The 5,629-nt window shown below is 38.6% G+C and overlaps 1 pseudogene; it reads right to left on the reverse strand.

Moving 5' to 3' along the window:
- Positions 1–543, reverse strand: part of LOC148723053 (uncharacterized) — a 635-nt pseudogene extending 92 nt beyond the window's left edge.
- Between the last annotated feature and the right edge of the window lie 5,086 nt (positions 544–5,629).

A 5,629-nucleotide genomic window follows, 5' to 3' on the forward strand; every position in this document is an offset into this window, starting at 1 on the left:
GTCGTTTGTTGTAGTTGTTCTTCGTAAAAACACGCTGAAGGTATTTGTTCTTGTCGGATAATCTGTCCGTCGAGTCGCATACTAGTTGTGCGCGTCGTGTTAGAGTTCTTATAGTTGTGGCTTTGTGTGATGTAGGGTTGTAGGATGACTCGTCTAGTAATCTGTCGGTGCGTGTCGGTTTCCTGTAAACTGTCGACCGTAATGAGTTTTCGTTGTTGCTTACTAGGCAGTCTAGAAAAGGAAGTTTGCCATCTTCTTCGACTTCTCTAGTAAACTGTACGTCAGTGTTTTGTTCGTTAAGGTGGCGATGGAATGCGCCAATTTCGTCGTGGCGAACGGCGGTGAATGTTTCGTCAACGTAACGTAACCAAAGCGGTATCGTTTGTCGGAAAGTCGAAAGAGCGCGTTCCTCGATGTTCTGCATCACAATCTCTGCTATAAAAACAGAAATTGGAGACCCCATGGCAGCGCCGTGTAACTGTTTTTAGTGTTTACGTTGTACTGAAAGTAAGTAGACGTCGGGAATTTGTTTAGCAAGTCCATGATGTCGTCTCTCAGTAGCGACAGTGGGTCGGTAGATTGTCGGATTGCAGTCTCAGCGCATTGTAATGCCAATTGAAGTGGAATACTTGTGAACAGTGATTTCACATCAAATAATACTACTTTGTAGTCGTCAGATATCTGAACAGTCTCGGTAGCGTTAATGGAGTCTTCAGTGGATTGTAGTTCATGTCTGGATTTGTCGGTTAGCGGTTGTAGTATTGTCGTCAGGTACTTGGATAGTTGGTATGTGGGAGAGCCACAGAAAGAAACAATAGGTCACATCGGGAAACCAGGTTTGTGTAGTTTCGGCAAACCGTAGAGTTTCGGTGGCTGCAGTACCGAGCACCTCAGTCGATAGTACCGTTGGGTGTCAAAGGCGTTCGTTTTCTTGAGTGTCAGTAGCTTGCTGTTGAGTTTACGTTGAAGTGCTGGAGTTGGGTCACGCTTTGAGTTCTTCGTAAGTTCGTTTGTCGTTAACTAGTGCGTCCATTTTGTCGTGATAGTCAGTTTTGTCCATAAAAACAGTAACTCGTCCTTTGTCGGCTGGTAGGATGACTATGTTCTCGTCGTTTCTCAGTCGTTTCAGTGCGCGTTGTTCGTCTTTAGTCAGGTTGCTGTCATGTAGTGACGTTGGTTGTATAGTGGAGGCAGTTCTGCTTCTGAAGTTATCCTTGGTCTGCTCAGATAGCTCTCGTTGCCGAGACAGGGCCGCCTCAACACAAGATACAATAGCCTCGGTTGGTATACGTTTAGGTGTTACTGAGTGTTTTAGTCCGTGTGATAGTACCTGAGTTTCAGTCTTGTCTAAGGAACGAGAACAAATGTTACTTACCCAGTTGTCGACCGGTTTGCCTCGTCTCTCTTCTTTGTCGCGTAGCAGTCGTGTCAATCTTTGTTGATGTCCAGTGCGGGTGCGTTCAGTCGTCTTGTTGGCTCGTTTGTCGGCAATTGTCGTAACGGTGTCAAGTAGGTCAGTTGGTATCAGTTGTTTCAGTTGGTCGGGTAGTTATCGTAGTTTGTTTCTGTGGCGTTTGAGTCTTCTCTGGCAATCATTTATCCGCGCTTTGACCAGTCGTCTGCAGGCCTCCTGTGTGTTCAACAGGGACTTAAGTTTGAGCCCGGCGGGAACAAGGCCGTGATTTTTACAGCGTAGATTGAACCAGAGTTGTTGCCGTATTCGACTGACAGTGCTTGCGTAGGTGATGTAGTCGTTCGCAAGTCTTTCGCTCTCTCGTCCAAGTGAACGTATTGCAGTAAATGGCTTGAACCCGGGGGTAACATATGAAGATGTAGTCTGATCATTCAGGTGAGTGTAGTCCTGAGAAGGACTGTTGTCGGTGGTAGTGACTGACGTTTCGACAACCTGTGCGGTTGTACGTCTGAAATAGGGAATATTCCGGTTAATGATTTGGTACAGCAAGTCTGGGAGAACGAAAACCGTATACCAGAACGACCTAAGACGGGTTTTTTTACGCCGCACAGGCAAACTTCTGCTCGCTCCGTTTTCGACGTTTTGGCTCTTTTGATTATCGAGCCGACGGAGAATCAATGTGTGTAGCGAAAAATGAATGGGGAAGTCGTGGTTACTTTCAGGTCCATGGAAGCTAAGGCTAAATTTCTTGGGTTAAATTCTTTGTTAATCGATAGCCAGCATTACGCAATTCAAGATATTAACTGACCTTTAACATTTTTAACAGTATATGACGCGCCCTTTGAAAAGTTGGATTTAGCTATCATCAAACAATTCTGGCCATGTTTTTGTACTCACTATCGGTAGGTATGGACAGGTATGCCGGCCAACTGAGCTTGTAGTCAGGAATAAAGATTTCAAGTCAGAAAAATGAGTGAAACAAATTTTTAATAAAAAAAAATCAGCCTAGGAGTGCAAAAACCGGTACAAGAAGTTTAGTGTTGGTCAAAGACAAGGTCACTTGACAAACGTGGCACCTCTACAGTACAGAGCGTAAAAAGGGGTGGTATGTAATCAGGATTCTCATCGCGAGAGCTAAAATTAGCCCGAATAACTTCGGACTTTGAATTCAAATATTAACATAATGTACTTAGTATACGATGCAAACAAGCCACTGAATCATAAGTAACTAAATACTTCACAAAACAATAGAAATCAAAGCTCGAAATCCCAGATTAACAGGAAAGTTCTGGTAATTGGCTTTTTTTAAATAACCAGCTCTCATAACATAACATACTTAACATACTAACTTTATCCAAGATGTAAAAAAGCTTAATTACAGGAAAAAAACTTAGTGTTAGATTAAAACATCTTGAAAAGAGAGTTAAGCCTTATATTAAAACTCCCAAACAGGAATAGAAAAAGCAAAATAAAAACATGAAAATACAATTCCATCATTCAAAAATCTAGACATTATTTGAAACATAGTTTTAGTTTAAAGTTAAGTAGATAATGATAAGCTTATTTTTAAAGTATTCCTTTTTTTTTATTAGAATAGTCCCAATATGGAACGATCTTCCAAGAGAAATAGTACGGGCTGAGAGCCTTTACCGTTTTATAACAATTCAGTCTTGCGCTTTTAACATACAATTTAAAGGGGTGATTCGCTCTTGTGGACGCAAATTTTGAAAATTCTAAGAAATCATAAAAAATTAAAATGACAGTAACCAAAGACGAACTTGCAGCACTCAAATAAAGATACGTAAACTCTACGATCGGATAACGACGGCCAATTCAACAATTTACAACTGTAAAGATAAGGCATTTCTCCTTTGCGTTGGTTAAGTGCTAATCTAGATGTCCTTCTTTGTATACTCTCCAAGGCGCGAATGTCTTTGAGGAGGTAAGGGCACCAAATGGGTACAGCGTATTCAAGAATTGGTCCAACCAGAGATAGATACAGCGTTGAGATAATATTTACATTGAAGATGTCAACAGAACGTTTGCTTAAATCTAATAGATTGTTAGCTTTGTTCACAGTTATGCTAATATGGTTATGCTAATACGGTTAGCCTCAAAATTACTTTCTTTTTTAGTCAAATTAAAATGTATCTAGTGTGGGTTTGTCTTGTAATGGTTAAACACTTACGTAATCAGGAGTCGGTATTTGATTCACGTAGTCATTGTCCTTGTCGTGATCGGCAGATTTGAGGAGCAACGTGAGCAATTCCCTGTAGGAACCTGCAGATATAAAAGACAAAAAAATATAACATGCGAATAACATAACAGAAGAGAATAAAAACAGTTCATAATCTCTTGCATAACAACAAAAACAAAAAGGGGATAACTAGGTTCAAGAGGGACCTCTTATAGGGATAACTTTGCGGTCCACCTTTTCAAATATGTATCGCCAAACGTGTTTATGAGCAGGTATGTATTTGAATAGAGTAGTATTAAGAGGTTAATAGTGGTCTTCTGTGCTCGACAGGCATGTTTTGGCGAATGTGATCCTTTTATCTAGTAAATATCTTTGGTTGAGAAAAATGATCAAAGGATCTTCCCAGCCATGGAGATTGAGTATTTTACAAAAGCATTTTAAAATCGTATTTAACAAGTAAATCCGTCATCAATGCATGTTATGACTTGTTTTTCTTTGTTTTGTTAACTTAATATACGATGTAAGTAGTGTTCAATGTTTCTCCTTTTTTATACGTATATCGTGCTTGTGACTTAATAATAATAACAAAAAATAATAGTAATAATGATAATTATAAAAGAAAGATTAAGGCGATGATCGCGACATTCGGGGATTGTCGATTGCATAACTTTACTGTACTCTACACAGTACTGTAGATTCATACTTGCCATGGATCTTTTCAGTAGCACATATAGATTTCCAGATGACGCAAGAACGTGGAAAGAACAAAGATTGGCATGAGAGGCTCAGAGTCAAAACAAAGAAAATTGCGAAGAAAACAAAACTGGATCTGACTGATTCTCTTGGATTAGTTTAATTAAAGATAAAAGTGATTTAACTTATTTTAAACATAATATTAATGATAAAGATGATAAGAATAAAATTCTAAAATAAGTGCTATTACCATCATTGTTTGAGGACACAAGTCAGCATAGTCATGATTCTGGGGGACAGGCTCTTCGAGCCGAGCTCCTTTATTCCCAAAAGGAAGTCTGGGTATAAAAAAAATAAATAAATAAAATAAAGATAGAAATGTTTAAATGAGCATTACGATGTTCGTTAACATTTCTTCATGTCTCAAAATGTATCAGTTAACGGAAGCGTTGGAAAACCGTTCTTTAACAATAGTGATGGTTAAGTCTAAAACTGACATGCTGAGACTATTCATAAAATATATATAATTTAACTACTACATATGCAAAGTTCAACAAATCAGTTCCCAAACCGGACACGATACAGTGCCCAGGACTAAGAATTGAGTGCCCTTCTCAAACTCTCTGCCTTGCCAGAAAGCTGCAGATCAATTGTGGTGTCCGAGCAACGTACCTTTGGACAACTTTATTGTTTGGACAACTTTATTGTTTTTTCTTGTGTACAGAAGAAAAGAAGAAAAGAGCCACGACCATGACAAATAAAGCATAGAAGAACAAACAATGAGTAAATATCATATGCCCAAATTTTTTTATTTACGTGTTCATAGTAATGGTTACACTATGAACTGTAGTTTTATGAAAATTCCATGAATTTCTAGTGGAAAACCCATGAATATCATTTCATGGCCATGAATACTGCTAAATGAAAATTCATGGAGTTATTTTAAACCCTGAATTTTCTATGAATTAGAGCAATTTTTTTCATGAGCCATGAATTTCTTTTAAGTCTACTTTCGTAACCCATTAACTTCCCCTGGAGGTCACCAGAATGAACTCCATGACCCATGAATTTCTTTAAAAGCCAACTTTTATGACCCATGAATTTCTTTAAGTCTACTTTCATGACCCATGAATTTCCCCTGAAAGTCACCAAAATGAATTCCATGACTCATTAATTTTTTTAAAAGCCTACTCTCATGACCCATGAATTTCTTTTACTCTACTTTCATGACCCATGAATTTATCTAGGTCCACTTTCATGACCCATTAATTTCTTTTACTCTACTTTCATGACCAATTAATTTCTTTAAGTCTACTTTCATGACC

This window comes from Stylophora pistillata, chromosome 9 (assembly GCF_964205215.1).
Source record: "Stylophora pistillata chromosome 9, jaStyPist1.2, whole genome shotgun sequence".
Taxonomy (NCBI): Eukaryota; Metazoa; Cnidaria; class Anthozoa; order Scleractinia; family Pocilloporidae; genus Stylophora; species Stylophora pistillata.